Source organism: Acomys minous, assembly GCF_964271855.1.
Source record: "Acomys minous genome assembly, chromosome: 5".
In the NCBI taxonomy this organism is placed as follows: Eukaryota; Metazoa; Chordata; class Mammalia; order Rodentia; family Muridae; genus Acomys; species Acomys minous.
Window position 1 is genome coordinate 106,415,904 of NC_140494.1, and position 20,255 is coordinate 106,436,158.

The 20,255-nt window shown below is 46.3% G+C and overlaps 1 long non-coding RNA gene across 1 annotated transcript in view; it reads left to right on the top strand.

The window, feature by feature from the left end:
• The first annotated feature begins 4,105 nt into the window (after positions 1-4,105).
• Positions 4,106-20,255, top strand: part of LOC311597976 — a 32,236-nt gene continuing 16,086 nt past the window's right edge. Inside the window, exon 1 of the long non-coding RNA XR_014779418.1 lies at positions 4,106-4,192. This is a non-coding gene — a long non-coding RNA (uncharacterized lncRNA). The remainder of the gene's footprint in view (positions 4,193-20,255) is intronic.

The following is a 20,255-nucleotide window of genomic DNA, read 5'->3' on the forward strand; positions in this document are numbered from 1 at the left end:
AAACAAACAACAGCAGGTTCATAGAAAGTTGCTGACACAAAATTACTCTGCAACTGTGCTTTATTAAAAGAAGGAGGGAAGGAGAAGGAGAGGGAGAGAGAAAGAGGGAGAGGGAGAGAGAGAGAGAGAGAAAGAGAGAGAGAGAGAGAGAGAGAGAGAGAGAGAGAGAGAGAGAGAGAGCAGATGGCCATGATTCTGTCTTGGAATAGGAGGGACAGAACATGATACTGTAGGTAACAAGAGAGGCTTCCCTTCAAATCCACAGAGGTGCTGTGTTAGGAGAGATAGCTGCTATCTACAGGAAGCTACAGACCCCTTAATTCCAGAAGAAAAAAAACAGGGACTTTCTGACTCTTATTTTTCAGGGGTAAGATAACTCTCATACTGCATGATGTAACCCAATGTGTGTTGGAGTTCTTAAGGCAACTGTAGAGAGACAGAAGGAGGATAGAAAGAGAGGTTTGGTTTGGCCTTAGCTGGGACCATGTTTATTCACAAGAAGACATATTGTCACCCATTTGTGTGATTGAAGAAATGGCTACAGACAAGATGGCTCCAACCAGTTTTTATTTGGGTGGAAATGACCACCACACATACATTATCCAGTGCTGCTTTGCCTAGCTGCAAGAGAAGCTGGGAAGTGTGGTCTTTTAGCAGGAAACTATCAACTGGACCTATGCACCAAGGGTCACACAGGCAGGTACTAGGTAGAACCATAAACTTAACTTACAAGGTGTATGGGGGGGGGCAGACAAGGGAGCTTGATATGTCTAGAAGATAAAGGCAGCTAGAGGGTCCTGGATGTAACAAGGACAGGGGTCACTCATTTTCTATGTAGGGGAGTAGGGCTTGGCCAGTGTGTGACTCATGGAACATGACAGTGGTTGGCTACCTTTGACCCCTGGTCAACAGCAGCCATGGGTTCTCTAACTGTAAGGTCAGAGCAATCTCAGCCTCTGCTATTATCTAAACGCCAAGGTGCCTCATTTTAGTATAGTGTCCTCAATCATATATATATATATATATATATATATATATATATATATATATATAAAGATATATATATACACACACACATACATATACACACATATATATACATGTATGTATATATGCATATATATAGTTTTTAAACTTTTCAATGTATTTAAATGTATTCATGATTCAATAAACAACCCCATACCCATGAACACACAAGCAACCCTAATTAAACTCAGTGGGTTATTATTTTTTAAAAGACATTAAAGTAGGGGAGATGCATTGCGAAGAAAGGTTCTATAGGGAGTGTAAACAAGATAAGAGAGGAGAATTGGCGGGGCAGATGTAAATATAATCAAAATATATTATACACATATATACCATTGTCAAAGAATAAATAAAAATTATTGTTTAAGATGTGCTCTTTCAAGTATAAATGATTTTCTGAAAGTCTCATATTGTAGATATTCTAAGATTTTTTTAAAAGTCAGTCAACACATGATTATAAATAAGCATAATAAAGCTACCTGTCAACTCTTTGTGTCAATATTTATGAACTCACAATTGCTTGCTTTTATTAGTACCTTGGCTAGAATGAGTCCTGAACACCACACGTAGCTGAGCCTAGGGGGGAAACTTACCTCAGCATTTTCTAAACGCTGCCCAGTCAACTTGTGATATTAAACTCCCTTGCCTTTGCCATCCCTTTAACCCCCTCACTTCTCCACCTCACAATATGAGCCTCAACTGGGCTTTCTCCATGCATTGCCCTGAGGGCAGGGACCATACAGGGAGAACAAAGTGGCCCTTTCTTGCCTTTTGAGCTCTTAAGTAGCCTTTTGTAAATCTATTGTAGAGGCAATGGTATTGAGAGCCACAGATTTCAATTCTAAGGGCAAGGTGCTTGAGAGAAAAAAGGGTATTTTTGAATTTCAAAAGCATGGCTTTAAATATCAAAAGGCAAAGCCAGAGGGCTCAGAGCACAGATTTTATATTGTAAACCAGTCTGTGCAGGCGAACAGTCTCTTTCTCAGTCCCCAAACAGATAAGATATCTGCCAAGAGTGAGGAGTGAAGTGGGAGGGAGAATTGAACTTGATTCCAATTTTAACTGGTAAGTCCTAGGGGAGAGAGGATGGAGGGTGTTGTTAATTTCTGTGTGTTAGGCTACAGCTGCAGTGTTTATGGAAACCCAAGCAGGTTTGGTGCCCAGGGGGTCCTTAATGAGCAAGGCTGTGGGCTGACTACAGCTCAGAGTACAGGTGTACTCATTCACCAGGTCCACGCCTCACAAGTAGCCTGCCGGAGGTTTGACATATAGAGGGTTGAAGAATCTGAGGACTTGGCTGTGAGTGCTTGTCATCCATATGTGCTGCTCCTATAGAGAAGAATGCAGACTCTGACAAGAAAGGGAGGGCATTGTCCCTAACAGAGGCAGCGTTGAAGGGAACAGCAGCTGAAAACTGGTGAGGCACTCTGAGGGACAGGGGACCTTGAGAACAGTTCCTTCTTGTCCTTGAGCACAGTCTGGAACTGTCCATAGTTCGGTCCTTTTTGAAGGTCAGAAATGCCAGAAGTACTGGAGGGCGCTGGTCCCAGGCCTTTTTCTTGTTACACTTCTTCTCTTTTGTCCATAGCTGTCAGGAAGCTGTTGGTGAGAGAGTGATTGAAACTGAGGTGCATGTGCAGCCAGCTCACCCCATATACCTCAACCCGGCAAAGCTGTATTAACCTTTAGATGGGACCCTTGCTGCTAAACCATTTCCCAGGACCGACTCTTTCAATACAGTAACTCTGTAGACTTCTTTTCTCTTATGGTCTCCTGTGAGCCTATAATAAATCCCTTTCTAAAGCTCATCTTCTCCATTGTCCATGAAATTCATTATTCAAATTCTGAAGACAAAGAGACCTAGGAGTCTCTGCCCCTTCCTCCTTTAGCTGTCAACTACCAGAGGCAAGAAAGGTTCTCTAAGTCCACACCCCAAGTCAACAGGATCCCAGTGGAGTTAGAAAAGAGTTTCGGCGCCAAGAAAATGGAACTGTGGTTATTGCCTGCAGTGGTTTGAACAAGAATGCCCCTTATAGGCTCATAGATTTGAAAGCTTGGTCATTAGGGAGTGACACTGTTTGAAAGGATCAGGCCTCGTCGGAGTAAGGTGTGGCCTTGTTGAAGGAAGGGTGACACTGGGGTTGGGCTTTGAAGTTCCAAAGGGAGTCCCAGAGGCTCTTGTTCTTCCTGTCGCCTTTGGGTCCTGATGCAGTGCTCTCAGCTACTACGTCCACCTGAGGGTGGCCACATTCCGTGCCGTGAATATAATGGACTAAACCTCTGAAAGCGCCAGCAAGTGCCAACTGAAGTATTTCTTTTATAAGAGTCACGTTGGTAGTGGTGCATCTTCACAGCAATAGAATGCTAAGACATTAACAACCCCCCACATTTTAGAGGGAAAAGAGGAAGGAGTTGGGAGGAGGGGAACACTGAGAATATTATGGGTTTTAGAAACCTCAATGCTCATTCCCAGTGACACACCTCTTCCAACAAAGCCACATCTCCTAATCCTTCCTTAAACAGTTCTACCAACTGGGAGCAATCATTCAAATATCTGAGCCTATGTGGGACATTTCCACTCAGACCCACCAGAGACATTCTGTTGTTTAACATCTTCATTTGCTAGACTAGACACCGTTACCTCAGCCCCTTGTGGTGGCAGAGTGTGATCTGGGAGATGTCACAGTCATTGTGGCCTCCACCTCTGATCACACAGGTGTACCTTACAGCTTTCATTATTTTCTATTTGTCCTTTGAACTTTGTAGAAAGAGTTGAGGAAGTGATTTTCATGTTTTCCAATTTCTGTGTAACAAGTTAGTAATAATGGCTTAAAACAATATCCATGTCCTGTCACCAGTTTCCACGGACCAGGAGTCAGGCATAGATAGGCTGCGTTTTCTGTTCAGGGGTGACACTGAGGAGTCTGTGAGGTGAGCTTGCAGTTGGAGCCCAGAGAGTTCTCTTCTGAGCTGTTGTGGGAATCAGTTCTTGTGGAAGTGGGACCAGCAGCCCCCTTTTCTTGTTGGCAGCCACCCCAAATGTCTGCTCACCAGAAAGGAGTCTGATGTAATGTCTCCTGATTAAGGTCCTGGCTGCTCACCACTCAGAGATTGGTTTTTTGAAGAGTGGAACTGGAAAGAAGGAATCAAACTCATCCAAGAAAAGGTTGGTATCTTGAGAAAATGGAGGGCTACTGGCTCCTAAGTTCCATACTGGGGAACTCAGAATACAGAGAACTTTTTGCAGGGTGGAAATTGGGGTGCAGTGGGACAATGGGCAGGAAGGCTTGTGCTGAGGGAAGACTCTTTATCATCCAGGGAATCTCTATTTTGTCTCTCAGAGCAAAACATCACAGGGAGTTTCAACTTTGTGTGAAGAGTTCCTTTCTTTCTTCCCTCCTTCCCTTCTTCCCTCCTTTCCTTCTTTCCTCTTCCTTTTTTCTTTTCTGCGTATATGTGTGTATGCATATGTGCTTGTGTGTATTTGTGTACAGGTATGTATGTACATGTCTGCTCATGCATGTAGAGACTGAAGTCGGATGTCTTCCTCAATGGATTCTCCATCTTAGTTTTTGAGACAAGGCCTTGCACTGAGCCTGGAGGTCATGGATTAGCTAGTCTGGCTGACAGGGGAACTTGAGGGATTCTGTCTGCACCTCCTCAGTACTGGCCTATGGTTGTGTACCTGTGAACCTGACCTTTGTGGGGCGAAGAACCTGAGCGCAGGTCCTCAGATCTGCATGGCAAGCACTTCACTGACTGAACCATCCTCCAGCTCTCACCCCCATGTTTCTTAGAACAGTCAAGCAAAGTTGCTTTTCTGTCAGGTAGTAATTTACATACTTTGTATCAATTGATGGCTAGATTGAAGGCTAAGGCATTACAGAGGTCATCAGATGTTCTGTGCCCAGTGATTCTGAAGAAAAATATTAAAAAAATTAACATCTTTACTATTTAGGTGGCTCTTCTCCCTAGAATTTAGAATGCTGAGCAAAAGGAAAAGAATGGAGAGTAGGGAAGAGATGCAATCTTTTAGAGCAAGGACCTGCCAAGGACTATCCTCAAAGCCCTGTTATAATACCCTTTGTAGGTATTATAACACACCTTTAATCCCAGCACTCAGGAGGAAGAGGCAGGCGGATTGCTGTGAGTTCGAGGCCAGCCTGGTCTACAAAGTGAATCCAGGACAGCCAAGGTTACACAGAGAGACTCTGTCTCAAAACAACAACAACAACAACAAAAACAAAAACAACTCTTGTAGGAATGACCATCCCCTCATATTTAGTCTGGCCCATACTCCTGTTAAAGGACTCCATGGGGGTGTGTGGAGCAGGAGGTAGAATTGTGGTGCTTAGAACTCTGCCTGCCAAGGATATCAAGCTATGGACTATTTCCAGGACTGAGAGTATAATCACAGACCAAGAGAGCCTTCACTTGCTGAATGAATCATAAACAGTGGGAGACAAATAATAAACTGTTATGATTTGTCCCATGAATTACTCTTGCTCAGTGATGTAATTACATCCACCATAACAGTGTGCTCTGGGGCTTTGGTTTTATGAGACTGCTGGATCTAGTAAGCCACAGGGGCCCAATGGTTCTGCATGAACAGTGGGAACTCTGGTATTCACTTTGGATCGATATTATCACCAATCTTAATGGTTAACTTGATTGGGCTAACACAGCTACACAGTTAGTGATGAGTGAGTACTTTTGTGTGTCCCTGTGAGGGTGTGTCCAGACACTTCCACCATAGGGACTCTGATATCAACAATGGGTCCACCCCTTGTTGCATTCATTGTTTGATGGCATTATTGGGAGGTGGTGAAATGTGGGAGCGGGGCTTAGTTAGAGGAAGAATATCAGTTAAACGTATGTCTTAGGGACTGTATCTCACTCTGGTCTCTTCCTGTAGCTCCTTTCCCCTGCTTTCTGGCTTCCATGTTGTGAATCTGTCACAATGGTTTGGACCTTCTGAAACAAGGAGCAAAAGCCAATCTCCCTGCATGTCGTGTCCCTCAGATATTTGGCCCAGCAACACTAAAGCTTCATGAATAGAGCTGGACTTCGGGGGAACTAATTTGGATAAAGAGAATGGACAACTTTTCTTAAATTTCAATCCATTTGGACCCAGAGTATATCTTGGTCACATGCCTTAAAGCCACCTCTAAGTCATGCTTTGTCTGCCTTGTCTCTTTCCCAAAAAGTATATCGCCTGAACTTTGGAAAAGAGTCGCCAAACCCTCTAGATATACAGATTGATTTCTGGGTCCTCTGGCACATGGTGTTGCCAAGGTGACAACTTAACAACTTAACAACAAGTGCATCAGAATCCTATGTTCTAAGTCCTGGCTTCTGTTTTAGATCTATATATTAATGCCTGGCTATGTCTCCCTCTCCAGGTCTCTGGAAAATAGGAAGATAGAGGCAAAGTGTTTTCCAAATATCCTTCCAATTCTTATTATTGTCTCTGTTGTTTAGGACATGTTAGATTTCACAGAGATCTATAATACCCCCAAACTTGTACACAATCCTAAAAAATACTTGTCCCTAAATAGATCAATATGTGGCCCCACCATAAGCAGATAAATTCTTCTGTTTCTGAGGCTTGTACAAAAATACGTCATGACGTTTGATCCTTTCTTATGTTTCAGCATTCCTACTCACTCTCACCGACGAGGTGGCTTCCTACACTCTTGTGGTGTGTGTTAGCTTTTAGCCACTATAACAAAATGCCTGAGAAAAGTGACTTAAAGTGAGAAAATATTTGTCTTAGTTTGCAGTTTTAGATGTTTCCACCCATGGTAGTTTAGCTTTATGGTTTGGGGCCTGTGGTGAGGCAAATCATCAAGGTAGATAGGGAGCAGTGTGACAGATGTGCCTAATTCATGGTGACAAGAAAGGAAGGGAGGGGGAAGAGGGAGGGCGACAGGTAGGTAGGTAGATAGATAGATAGATAGACAGACAGATAGACAGATAGATAGAGATACAGATAGGTGGATGATCGATAGAGATGATAGAGATATAGATAGATAAATAGATAGATAGATAGATAGATAGATAGATAGATAGATAGATAGATATAGATAGATGGATAGAGGCCTAAGACAAGATATATCTCTGGACACATCTTCACTGTTTTATTTCTTTCAGACCTCTCACTTTTCTCCACTTCCCAATAATGTCACCAAATTGTGAACCCATCATAGAATCATCAGTTGATTCTGTTAGAGTCCTCATGACCTAATAGCCCAGTTTATCTACTCGTGGGGGTCCAGACATTTGGGGGCAATCTGTGAATATGTCCCTGAAGGCTATCCATAGAATTAAGACTATTGATCAGCTGATCTTAAAATAGGGATATTTTCCATAGTCTAGTGGGCCCACTGTCATCAGAAGGGTCCTTAAAGGCTGAAGAAAAAGGCCAGGAAGGCCAGCTGGGGAGATGGTTGTGTGGGGAAAACGTGGCCCAGTGCTGTTGGCTTCGAAGACACAGGAACCAGTAGTAGTGGAGCCCCCAGCAGCTGGAAAACACCTGGGAATGGGTTCTACCTCTAAATATTAGAGAAAATACAGTTAGGCTGAAACCTTGATTTCTAATAAAACACATTTGAGACTTGTGACCTCTGGAACTACAAGATAATAAAATTGTGTCATTGTGAGCCACTAAATTCACGATAGCTTGCCTAGGTAACACAGAAAAGGACAAGCCCTAATCCCATGGCTCCCAGTGTGGGTACCACCTGGGTACCCACCTGGGGATGCTGTATCTGCTTCTTCCATGCTTCCTCATAGGTCAATAGGCTGGCCTCCCACCTCTGCCTCTTTTCTGCCCAGCAGCCTTCCTCCCAGGGTGCTGAGAGCAACCCTTCACTCTTTGCCACAGCTCCACCCCTGCAGCCTAGATGGATCTGCAAAGATCCAGAGTTTGCATCCCATTTAAGAGATCACTCCATGCTTATTCTGTGCACCAGATGCACTGCCTATTTATAGGCCCCTGATGCCCAGCAGACATTTAAGAGAAATTATACAATACTGCCTTTTATACCCTTTTTACAAAAGTGCTTCATTCTCTCTCAAGTTTATGAGTCCACGGGGATGGCGGAGCTTTAGGAGCTCGCATGATCATTTTGTCAATTGGTTATCTGAAAGAAACGTTTCCTTTGCTCAACTCAATTCCTCTTTCAGAAGAATGTCTGAGGCACATGTTTACAGTACCTTCTGGAAGAAATTCTCTTTGCTCACACCCTGGGACCAAATCAGAACAAAACAACCCCCCATAGTAACTGTCTAGAAAGAGATGAAACAACGGGAAAAGGCACTGTCATTTTCTTCCTTTTTCCCTCTCCGCTCCCATCTTTCTGTCCTTCTGCAGATTGGTACAGGCTCCAACAGCTGTAGGAGTTGGTACTTGTATTGGTTTCCCAGGGCGGCTATAATGAAGGAGCACAAACCAGATGGCTTAAAATAGCAGAAACTGATTCACAGCTCTGGAGACCAGAAGTCCAACATCAGGGTGTTGGCAGGGTCCTGCTCCCCCTGGGACTCTGTAGACTCACCCTTGCCTCTTCCAAGCTTCTGGTGGTGGTGAGCAGTCATCTTAGGGATGCGTCACTCTAGTCTCTGTCTCCATCGTCCCATGGCTGGCTCCCTGTCTGAACTTCCTCATGCTCTCTTCTCTCTAGGCATGTCTGTGTCAATATCTTTCTTCCTTCTTCCAAGGCCACAGACCACATTGGATTAGGGTCTCTGCTCTAATATGACCCCCCCTCTTAACAGCACATGTGCCACTGTGCAACAGTTTCAGAATGCCAGTGAGAGGGATTAAGAGACTAGATTAAGACACGGGGACAGATTCTAGAATAGAATGTCCAGAATTTGGTGGCTAATAGGGTGAAGAGGAGGAAGAGGGGGAAAAAAAAAGTCAGGTGTAACTAGGTGTCCAGCCTGGGCAAGCAGACAGAAGCCTGAACTGGAAGAAGCTTCCCATTTTTCTCCTTTTATACCTACTAAGTTCAATGCTGAACACATGACACATGTCATTTCAAGGGAGTCTTGGGTTTAATAAAATGTAAAAGCATCCTGGCTTGCGCACGATGAAGCTGTGCTTCATAATGATTTGTTACATAGTGTGCGTCACTTAGCCCTCACTGCACGAGTCATCCCCTTCCTTCCCCCAGGGACACTATGGGATGCTTGTATTATCCCTGCTTTGCAGATAAGCAAACGTCTTGGACAGAATAGGAATAGTGAGAGTTGTGACCTGTGGAGTTTCCAGTCAGGCTCTGGGCAATATGTGTTATGGTTAAGCCACATTATCACCTGATGGGATGCATGCCCCACCCACTTAGGAAGGGTAAGGAAGGCTCATGAAAGGTCTGTTTTGGATCTCTTGACCTCATACCACTCATAGGGCAGAGACCAATCTCCTCTATCTGCTGGATGTAGCCTCTCCAGACGCTACATCCAGCTCTTCCCATTTGGTTGTTGTATGGTACACAGTCCTTGCTTGCTTGACCTCTGTCCCAGCATTGCTGAACTCTCTGTGTTCCCTCAGAAACATGGACATAGAGCTAGGCCTGGAAAGAGATGAGTGTGGTCCCTAAAGCATCACGCTGCAGGAGGCACTCACTCTTCAGCATCCTGTAGTTATAAACCTAACCTCTGAGATTGCCATCTTCCCTCACCCTGTTCCCTGACTGTTGCGTGGCTTTTTCACATTGGCTCTTGTTTTTACCTCCAGGAGTGTGGTTTAGGCTAATCCTTCATGGTTAGCTAAGATTCGCCTCCTTCGGGAAGCCTTTCCTGACCACCTCCCAGGCTAGGACAGTGTCCTCCCTCCTCAGAACCCCTACCATGCTAGTTCTGTGTTTTTGCCATTACCCTTCCACAAAGGATGACAGGTTCCTGTTTCTTTGTCCGCTTCCCCAAAGTAACTGTGATACTCTTTTTTTTTAAAATACATTTTTATTAATTTATACATATTACATCTCAGTTGTTAGCCCATCCCATGTATCCTCCCATTCCTCCCTTCCTCCCACTTCCCCCCTACTCCCCTCCCCTCCCCTAAGTCTGTGTCTGAGGGGGACCTCCTCCCCCTGAATATGCTCATACGGTATCAAGTCTCTCCTTGGTGACCTATTATCTTTCCTCTGAGTGCCACCAGGCATCTCCGTCCAAGGGACATGTTCAAATATGGGGCACCAGAGTTTGTGTGAAAGTTCGATCTCCTTCTCCACTCAACAGTGGAGAATGTCCATCGGCTAGTCCGGGTAGGGGTTCAAGGTTTTTACTGCCTATTTTTTCCTTGGCTGTTGCCACAGTTTGCGGAGGACCCCAGGGCCCAGACTCGCCTGTAGTTTTCCAGGACCTGCTGGATCCTTCTATTTCCTCTTTCTCCCAGGCTTCTCACACCTAAAGTTTCAATAGGATGTCCTCCCCTCTTACCCACTATTCTGGTAGGTACAGTTTTTCAACTGTGATACTCTTAAGAGCCATCTTATCTATCCACTTCCTCTTTTCACTTAGCACAGTACCTGCCATATGGCAGGTGGTTGTGAAGTACTTGTTGGCTATCTAAATAAACAGGAAGGGTTGAATTTTATCCTTGCAAGTTCATGTTGGAGTCTTGGAGTGGCACCCTCATCAAAAGAGGAGGACATAGAATACATACACACACGTGCAGAAGAAAGACCATGTGAAGACACGGATAGAAGAGATGGCTATTTATAAGCCAAGCCAAGAGGGCTTTGAAGAAATTAAGCCTAGTGGCATATTGATCTTGGGACTTGAAGCTTCTAGAACTGTGAGCTGATAAATTTCTGTTGCATGAACCATCCAGGCTATGGTGTTTTCTTATGGCAATTCTAGCAAACAAACGTATCAGCCACAGAACCAACTAGCAGGTCCTAATGCTGTGCACAGGCCTCATGTTGCTTTAACTTTTCTCTATTCTTACGTCTTTTCTTCTCAAATCAATCAACTCCAGGGGAGGGGGAAATATCATTTGTATCTTTCCCATGCAGACTCAGCCTCTGGCTGTTCACATAGTCATCGCTCTATAAATGCTGTTCATGTCGTTGGGAATGAGGGACCATCCTTCTCTGTTCATGGGGCTAGCATTCATCTTCATTAGAGGAAAAAAAAAAAGCAAGGCTCACTGTGGAAGGTGGTACCTGCTAATCCCTAGGAGGCCTGACTTTGTCCATAGCTAGCAGGACCAGAAGAAACTTGGCCACATATTCCCAATGTCTCTATCATGGCGTGAGACCTCATCCATCTAATTATGAGTCCATCGAGAGCCTGTCATGTGCCATGCTTTTCTGGGCACTGGGGGGTATGGTGTTGTTGAAGGAGATGAACCAGATGAACCAGGCTGCCTTGTGCAGCTTACATTCTCATGCTGCCGCTGGTGATCTTGACCATCATGACACCCTGATACCAAGCACAACCCATGCCTTCACTAAACTTCCTGGTTTGCCAAGCATGTCAATGCTCATTAGCCCGCTAGGTCCTCTCCAAAGCCTTTTTTTGTGCAGTAAAAATTATTATTATCATCATTGTTCGTGAATGCTCACAACTGATTTTTTCCCCCTCTCCTTTTAACATCTTTGACAGCAGGATTCCAGCTATGGTGGATGACATAGCATAGTTTAATTGGTGGTTCCTATTTTCTTTTTTTGGTAAGAGGAAAAGGTGGGTGGTGAATCTTGAAGTGTCAAATGATATCTTTTAATACAGTATGGAATGGTCCCTGTTTTTCAGGTAATGAAGTTGCAGTTCAGAGACAGGCTTTTCAAAGGTCACATAACTATATTGTCTTCTCTGCAGCCTGGAGTCCTAGACCAATTAGGACTGTGTGAGGAACCACTGCCCACCCTTGACCAGAGCCTCTGCCCGCTGCTCTTTGGAGGCTGGTTCCCTAAGCACTCACAGCTTGCAAGAAAAGGAAGAGCCCGCCTTGTCGCAGGATGAACTTCAAAGGGATCCTGTCCCTTCCTGTGCTCCATTGCACTACAGAAAGGCAGCTAAGACCATAGCAAGCCCCCACCTCTCCTGTGCTCAAGGGCCTGCAGGGATCTCCTTCTCCAGGCTGTTCTGTGTGATCAGGTGACAAAATACATAAGGACTCTGATCAGCCATCGTCGTCTTTGATAAACACCCAGGGTGTGTTTTTCTCTCTCTTCTTTATCCATGAGGTGCCCACTCTTTACCTTCATTGCTCTATAGTCTGACATACCCACTTCCTCTACTTCTTACGGCCTTGGGGGTGGTTGTATGCTGAAAGTGTGGCTGGAGGCAGAAGCAAGGCGAACATTCTCTCTGGAGACGAGACAAGAGGAGGAGGAGAAAGAGAAGATGGCAGTTGGCGGGGAAAGGAGGAGCTGAGCTGAGCTTTGCAACTGTCTTCTCTTGATTCCATGTATAACCCGTGGAGTGAACTTCTGACCGAAAGCCAGGCAGGCAACGATCCAGCGCAAAGGCGGATTAAGTGCTGCACAGTTTCTTCATCACTCTGTACCTGACACCTGCTGAATCTCTTTCTGTTTTATCTCAACACCAGACCCAGTCAGCATTAATACATGGGGATAGGGTTTGCTATTGATTCTGTGGGGTTTTTAGAAGACATGACAGTCCCAAGAGGCCACTTTTGCTGTGCCCATTCCCCCACTTCCATTTTATCCCGATTCTTTTGTTGGTTTTAGAATCCCTCCAGGATTCCAAAGTTCCCAAGTCGGACCCTCAGTTTCCCTTACAAGATAGCCACCCATATCGCCAAATGTGTGTGATAAAGGGTCCTGTGGACAGTCAAGCCTTTCGGCCCTCACTCCGTGTTGCTGTCCAAGGTGCCTTCCACCTACCCTAGAAAGAGCCCCTTCAGGGCTCAGCCACAGTGAGGTGAGCTCCCCTCAAAGGACCCACGAGAGAGCTGCCTCATCCTCTCCATGGCCTTTCCTTGGCTGTCGTTTGCTGCTGCAGATGACCTTGGTGTTGCGCCTCAATTTCTGCTCGAGCAGTGGGCTGTAAGCCTTGCTTCTTTCCCCAGCCAACCCCACCCTTGGACTGTATTCAAGTCCTTAGGCTAAGCCTTCCAGGAGCGTTCCTTTCCCCAAGATCTTGTTGGAGCTCTAGCTTGGCTATAGATGCCTGTAGCCCACTGGAGCTGGCTGCTTGTTAGCCCTGCCCTCCACAGTGCTGTCTCAGCAGCATCTAGCCTAGGTCAAGGGCAGAGAGGATCAGCTCCAACCCCAGCCTGTCTTCTTCATCAGGCTCTCAGGAACATCAACATCCAATGCTCTGCAGAATCCTGAGATGTGTGTGGGGACTTCTGACTATCCCAGGGGCCCCACAGCACTCTCTTGAGTCTTAGACCACATGATAGAACATTCTCTCACATACCTGTGAGTTACTTACCTCCTAGATACTTGGTCCAAGAAATACTGCACATGGTATGGAATTGACCTCCTGGAAAGGCCTTGCCGAGCACATCAGCTTTTTTTTTTTTTTTTTTTTTAGAAGGGCTCACTCTGCCTTTAGTTTCTACCCAACTTTTTCTTGGTTTGGCATTCTTCTTTCCTACCAAACTCCAATAGTCCAAAATGTAACTGAGGATTTAATGTTCCTGAGTGAGAGGGGCCGAGTCTCGAGGGCAGAAACTGCGGGTTGTTCATGCCTGGGTTTCCACTGTCTGACATGTCTTCAGGTACAGTAGATAGAGAAAATTGCTGACTAGGATGGCGAAACTGAGCTCAGGAAACATGCCTTGAAAACCCCCGTGTGTGCAAGGCTTTGTGTTAAGTATCTTAGGTCCCAGAAAGACAATAAAGCCAAACGGCATATCTGTTCTTCAGCAAATGGGACCAGCCAAAGGTTCGAACTTCTTCCCAATTAACTGCAGATGGGAACCATCTGAGTGTACTAGACGAAGGAGAAGCATCTGGTGTCCGAGTTGGCTCTCCACTGCTGTGAAAAGGACCATACCAGGTGAGGCAGGTATCACGCTTTTGGAAGGACAGGCGATTGCTTCTGATTATTGAGACACGAACAAAACCAGCCTGTTATTTTATTTTTATTGGAGACCATAAGCTCTTTGCTTTTTATCTTGCTCATCAATGTTGGGACCAGGAGGATGGGATAATGGAAATACGAGGAGTTCTAGACCTTGGAGGACTCTACATCCTGCTAGTCCAAGAGGGATCGGCCCAGCCCTTTCTCTTCCCTTGGGTGGTTAGTGAGGTCTCTAGTGAGCAACAGCAGCCTGCCAGTGGCTGCTTGAGTGGCAGCAGGCAGTCTTGTCAGTCATTATCTTTCTGGAGTAATCCTCGAACCTGTGCGGCCTCTCCATTTGATCTGCTTAAGACTGCAGGAGATAGTCAAACGCTTTTGGCTAATATCATATGCACGCATAATTAGATGGCAGCAATTACCATCTGGGTTCCTAGCACTTGTTCCAACATTCATGCCCTGGGCAAGGAGCTGGTAGGAGTAAGGCAGGGCAGCCTCCCTCCCCTCCCCACGCCCCAGCCCCCCTGTCCTCTGTCAGCCTCCCAGAGAGCAGATTGGAAGCCTGGAGCCTGGGAGCACAGCCCCGTCGAGGGGCAATGATACTCAATGAAGAGTGACAACAGGCAGGTGGCAGAGGGAACTGTGCCTTGCTGGTGGCTCTGCCAGCTCATGGCTTGGCATCCAGTTGCGAGCTGGGTGAGTTGCCACGGGCATGGATGATGAAGGCTCATAGACACAGCTCTTGTTTCAGGGAGAAAGCCAAGAGTAGGTTTTGAGGGTTCTCAGAGCAGTGACAGGGTTGATGGGATACCACATGCCCCGCCCCTGGCCCTGGGTTCTTCCCCCTCCTGACTGTTGGCACTCCCTGCGGGTGACACTGATGCAAGCATATGCTTGGCCAGGTCTGGCTGACATTTTCCTGAGGCTGGTATTCAGACTTCTTGGCTGAGAAGGAAAGGTAGGGATACAAAGGACTGAGGTTGGCCCAGGGGGAAGGTCTTCAGGTGCAAAGGGGAGTGAACAAGTATGGACAAGCTCTCATAGCTTCTGCTATTTCCTGTCCTTTCACTTGGAGTGCCCCAGTGGCTCCCAGCAGGGCTGGCACAGTCTAGTGCAGAACTTGTTACCTGCTGTGCTCGCAGCTCAATCAGCCAGTCATAGCGGGGCCACGTCCAGCAGCTGCTGGCCTGGATGGCGAGGCGGGACTAGCAAATGTTCAGGCACTCCAGGGTGCACTCTGAATAGGTGGAGTGAGGCTTCCATGCCAGCTCTGCACTTGCAGCCAATGACCTAGGTGAAGTTATGTAAGAGGCCCCCCCACCGCGCCAGTTACTCCTTTAGCAGGGAAAGATTTGTAGGGGGATCTGGCATGTAGGTGACACTCAAAAGTACTGTTTTGGCTTTCCTTCCCCTTGTGTAGGGTTGACTATGTTAGGGAGTCTGTACTCTTTACATTTTCTGTTTTTACCTAATTGGCAAAGGGGTAAAAATGGAGAAGGGGCGGAGCTAAAGCTATTTGTATTTCTGGGGGTTTCCAGGCCCTACTGGCTTGCCATAGGGAAGACTATATGCAGTGGGTTTAGTGCAAAGAGGCTGTCAGCACTCATTTTAAAATTTTTGTTTTTTTAAAAATTGATTCTTGGTGAATTTCACATCGTGCACTCCAATCCCACTCATCTCCGCATGCCTCCATATCCACCCTCCATCCTGGCAACCTCCCCACTAAAGAGACAAACCAGCAAGCAAGCAAACAAAAACATCTGTACTTTTAGTGGCGCATTGTCTGTTCCTTGTCCCAAGGCAGAACGTAGGCCACCCCTTGTGCTGCCCAGTGGCGCCATAATTTGCTGTTTGCCACGACACTCAATATTTAGTAATTATTTGTGTTGGATTTGTGTCTGTGACCTCAGTCTCTTTCATAATGTCTAGCAAACCGTAATGTTTTGAGAAATGTTTGTGAAGTGACTGTTGGCTTAACTTATATAGCCTCAGCATAGACCTGTGCCTGGCCCACCAGATGAAAGAGGAAGGATAACATACCGAGATAAGGAGGGAAGGGAACCAAGAAAGTTCTGGAGCCTGGTATGTCATGTTAGAATGAATGTGAGTTTTAGACTGGCTCACCAGTGTTTCCATCCTAGCTTTGCAATACATAAGTTATATCTGATCTTGAGTGGGACGTTTATTGCTCTGACCTTGAGTTTCCTTATCTCCAAGAGGGCCGCAATGCCTATCCCGTGGAATTTGGGTAATAACTACAAAGCAAAGCCTGCAAAACTGGCCACAGAAAAGGATGTTGATGGTTATATTTGTGCTTTAAGATATGTTATCCAGGGCTGGGTATGATGTCACAAGGGGTATGATGTCATAAGCTTGTCATACCAGTACTTGAAAGGCTGAGGCGGGAAAAATACAAATTTGACGTCAGGGTGGGCTACATAGGGAGTTCAAGGCTGGCCTGATCTAAGTGACAAGTTCTTGCTCAAAACAAACAAGCAAACAAGCAAACAAACAAACAAAACAAAGAGCACGTACCTGGCTTCGACAGTGGCCTTGAGTCCGATCCCTACATGATGGGAGAAAAAGAAAAAGTAGGAGATGTGGCCTCCTGACTGCTTGAGACTTATAAATCTTAGCTGGAACTCACCTTCTAGGAGGTTCTTGATTTTTAAGGAGGCTTGTAGCAATCCGTTCTTATTCCTAATGTGTAACCTCTCTTTCCTGGTTTCCCTCTACCATCTGGGCACATCTGAATATTTGGTGGATTTTGTGGATTTACTGGTGATTCCGAGGTATCAGGACTCATAGAAAAGCTTCAATGCACTTAGTGAGGTACCTCCTCTGGCCCTGACTAAGCCTTGCCTCATGTGTAGCTGTAGTTCTATTCGCCCCTAGGACTATTGGGAAACCCCTACATTGTGGGAATTCGTGGACTACTACTCACCTTGAGGAGAGTTCAAGAGAATGAAGAGTCCCTCATATGTCTGGGTCAGTAATATGTCTGTCCCCTTTCCTCAGTTCCAAGGAGACTCAGGTTGACCTTAGCTTAGTTGCTACCAGGTCTCTAGCCTGGGTGAGCTGGTGATTTGGGGTAAGTAGGGCCAGGCTGAGAGTAGTCATTGCATGAAGTGGGTGTCTGTCTGTCTGCTAAATCCAGATGGTCCATCTGGCCAGTGCAGAGGCTCTGCCAGCAAACAGAAGTTCTAGAGAATAGTGTTGGGACTCTTGGACTTCAGCAGGAAGTTGGCAGGAGCCAGGCACGGACGCATTAGGGCACCAGCCAAGCAGGGCAGGGCATAATTGCCAAAGAGTACTGGGAAGATGAGCCAGAAACTGAGGCTGAAGGCCAAGTCTTCAAGTGGGCTCGGTCCACTTGAACTAGAGAGACATCCCTCTGCTTTTGTGCGTGTGCATTTCCAATGGCTCCATGGGATGGCACACTGAGAGCCCACTTGAACTAGAGACACATGCCTTTGCCTTTGCCTTTGTGCACGCACATTTCCAATGGCCCCCATGGGACAGCACACTGGTATGTTTGTGGTTTGTAGGCTGTGAGGCCATAAGAACCTTGAGGACAATACTGGTGGACATCTTGTCCCTTAATTACCTAGCCAAGAGGCCCAAGCGGAGGCATAAGCAACTTAGAAAGCAGAACTCTAGCAGTGTGGGGCGAAGCCCTACCTCACTTACCTCACACGGCATCTCTAGAGTCCAGGAAGGTCTGGAATGAAGTAGCTCTGGCAAGAAAAACCAGCCTAGAGGCTGTGATGGTGGAGAAGCAGCGTGTAAGGCTTCTGGCTCACCATGATTGAGAAAACCCAATCATCTAAGTTCAAAGTAACCTGGGTTTCTCCTGAGAAACCGGAGAATTTAACCAAGTTGTAAGTAAACATTCTACCTCAATCTCAGCTTTTTTTCTTCAGAGGAAAGGAAATGGCCATGCCCACCTTGGGGACTACGGGGTAAAGTTGGGGGTGTCCCGAACCTTAAGGCTCAGTCATTTGCAAAGGTCATTGAGCCTTAGCGCAAAAACTTGTCTCCACTGCAAACTATGGGGAGTCAGTTACTTGGTGGAGGAAGGTAGCCATTTTATTTACATAGTTTGTGTTTGGGTCTTTGAGATAAGGTGGTGTTATGCTGGCCAGACTGGCCTCAGAGTGGCACTTTCCACCACAGCCTTCCAAGGATTGAAAGTGCAGACAAGTGGGCACCACTATACCTAGTAAAGATGGCCATTTATTGCCCTTTAGTATTACCAAGGCCATGACTTAGGTGGATCATTTGGATTCACAATATTTGTTGAATCCACAGCAACTCAACCCAATTTTAAACTCACCCCTTTTTGGATCAGACCCAGTGTCTTAGTCTTCAGTGGAAGGATTTTAGGTTGCTGTGGAATAGGGCTGAGGTTTGCAGGCCACAGAGACTCCACCTCTCCTTCCCTTGGTTGCTATTTGGCTGCGTTCATGCTTGGGGTCTTGGGTCTGTCCTCTTGGTCTGCACCAAGTGGCCCTAGAAATGCCCTCCTATCATTTACTTGCCTGGAATATGCCCCACCCCCAGAGGCCTAGACCAGACCAGCCCACGTGGTCCTGGAGTGCCAGGGGGCCACGGAGAAGACCTCTATAGTGTGGAGTGCTTTTTCCAGGAATTCATCACCAGTCGGCATCCAATTAGGGAGAGCAGACTGGATGAGACATCGGCCCAAACCCTTGTTAAGTAACATCCCTAATTGATGACAGGGATGGTGAAGCGGTTTAGAAGCAAGCTCGGATTGTGTTTTAAAATCCTCCTTTCTCCTGGGCTGTCTGCCAGAACGCCATGGCTTGGCTCTCCAGGAGAACAAAGGAAGCTTTGAAAAATCTTTCTCCCCCTCCTTCAAATGCTTATCTGAAAGGACATCTCCGCACCCCCTCCCCCACCTCCCAGATTTCGGCAATCATAAAAGCATAGGTGATAAACCGCTTCTTGGTATTCACTCGTTTTTGAATACCCCAGAGTAGGAATTGCAGCAGTAGCAAGAGACAGAGACCCTCTCAGTGCCCACTTGATGCCTTGCGAGTCCCTGGGAGGGGGAGGGCAAGGACAGAGGAACTTTGTTCAGCGACAGCCTTTATCTCTGGGTTTTGGGGCTGTTGAAATAGCAAGCCAGGGCTAGATAGGAGCTCCTGACAGCTGCTTCTGCTACCTGGGGGCTGAGGGGCACGGGGCTGATGGTGAGTAGGAGGAGGGCCTAGAAGTAAATTAAACCTTTTGAATTCTTTTTTTAAAAAAACTTTAAAAAAAGGATTTATTTTACTTATTATGCGTACAGCACACCGTCTGCCTGTCCACCTGCACACTAGAAAAGGGCATCAGATCAGATCATGGCTACTGAGGATTGAACTTCGGACCTCTGGAAGAGTAGTCAGTGCTCTTAACCTCTGAGTCATCTAATCAGCCCTAACCATTTGGGTTCTTAGAGGTAGAGTTGGACCTTGCCTAGAGAGGAAAACAGGCTGATTGGAGGGGCCAGCTACTGAGCTTGCTGTGTGCTGGAGAAGCTAGGCCATTTTAGACAAGGGCCTGTCTCTTAAGCTGTCTGGTTACGAATTGTAGAAGGGGGTGGAGTTTGACTCAGGGTTATGTGAGTTTGATTTAGGATTATGCGAGTCAGGTCAAGGCAAGCGCTTTCTCCCTTCAAGGCCATGCTCTGGGGCCTACCTGCTGACCTTTGTCCCCTCTGCTGCTCTAGGGCACATGTGCCACCCCTAGCAATGTGGGTGTATGTTCACAAGGACAAGGTTGTGTACAGGAACAAGTGGCACCAAGTGTCCAGCTTAATTCTGAAGCATTTCAGAGTATGAACGCTTGCGTGGAGGTGACATCAGAGCAGGCAATTGTATTACCTTTTAAATCCACATGGCACCTCATGGGGGCACCTGAAGTAAATGCTATCAAGCACACTGCACTTAACACATCTCATCCTGTGTATTTGTTGGGGGAACTGAATGTCAGGAGGGTTAAATCACCTTCCTGAGATCACACAGCGATTAGGAGAGGCAGGAGAGGAGTCCAGAAACGGTGAGCTCTTAGCCACTCTATGGCCTTTCACTCAGCCATCTGTGCCTTGCAGGATGACTAGGAGTGTCATCGGGAAGTAGAGCGGGTTCGGCTGCCAGAAGAGCAGAGTGAAGGCACAAATTGTCATAAACCAATCTGGAAAGAAGAGAAAAGGGAACTAG